Consider the following 257-nt stretch of genomic DNA (forward strand, 5'->3'; position numbering starts at 1 on the left):
AAAAAAAAAAAAAAAAAAAAAAAAAAAAAAAAAAAAAAAAAAAAAAAAAAACCTCTTAATAAAAAAGAGAGAGAGAGAAAGAAAGAAAGAAAGCCACCAGATCCAGGACTCCCTGCCTCCCTTTTTATTTAAGAGAATGTTTTGCAATAGGGCATGTGTGCTCACCAGAGAGACAGAAAGAGATATAGAAAGCTAGAAATCAACCCCCAGGGGAGGTGGCATGCTGCAATCCTTTCCACTCCATTTTCTTCTTGAGA

Source organism: Tupaia chinensis, unplaced genomic scaffold (assembly GCF_000334495.1).
Source record: "Tupaia chinensis unplaced genomic scaffold, TupChi_1.0 Scaffold000682_1, whole genome shotgun sequence".
NCBI classification, from domain to species: domain Eukaryota; kingdom Metazoa; phylum Chordata; class Mammalia; order Scandentia; family Tupaiidae; genus Tupaia; species Tupaia belangeri.